Source organism: Aplysia californica, unplaced genomic scaffold, assembly GCF_000002075.1.
Source record: "Aplysia californica isolate F4 #8 unplaced genomic scaffold, AplCal3.0 scaffold00028, whole genome shotgun sequence".
Taxonomy (NCBI): Eukaryota; Metazoa; Mollusca; class Gastropoda; order Aplysiida; family Aplysiidae; genus Aplysia; species Aplysia californica.
The window spans coordinates 794,714-794,954 of NW_004797298.1; positions in this window are offsets into that span (position 1 = coordinate 794,714).

A 241-nucleotide genomic window follows, 5' to 3' on the forward strand; every position below is an offset into this window, starting at 1 on the left:
CTTTTTCTCTTTCTTTTTCTTTTTCTTTCTCTATTTTCAAAAATCTAATCTTGTAAAAGCAAGTGTGTCATTTTTTGTTCAAAAGACATCTTAAGCATTTTCTGTTCCAACAGGCCTATCCTTCACACGCTTTCGGCGTTATTTTTAAAAATTATAGTTGTTCTGTGCCTAAGTCTGAATAAAAATAGTCTGTGTGTGTGTGTGTGTGTGTGTGTGTGTGTGTGTGTGTGTGTGTGTGTGT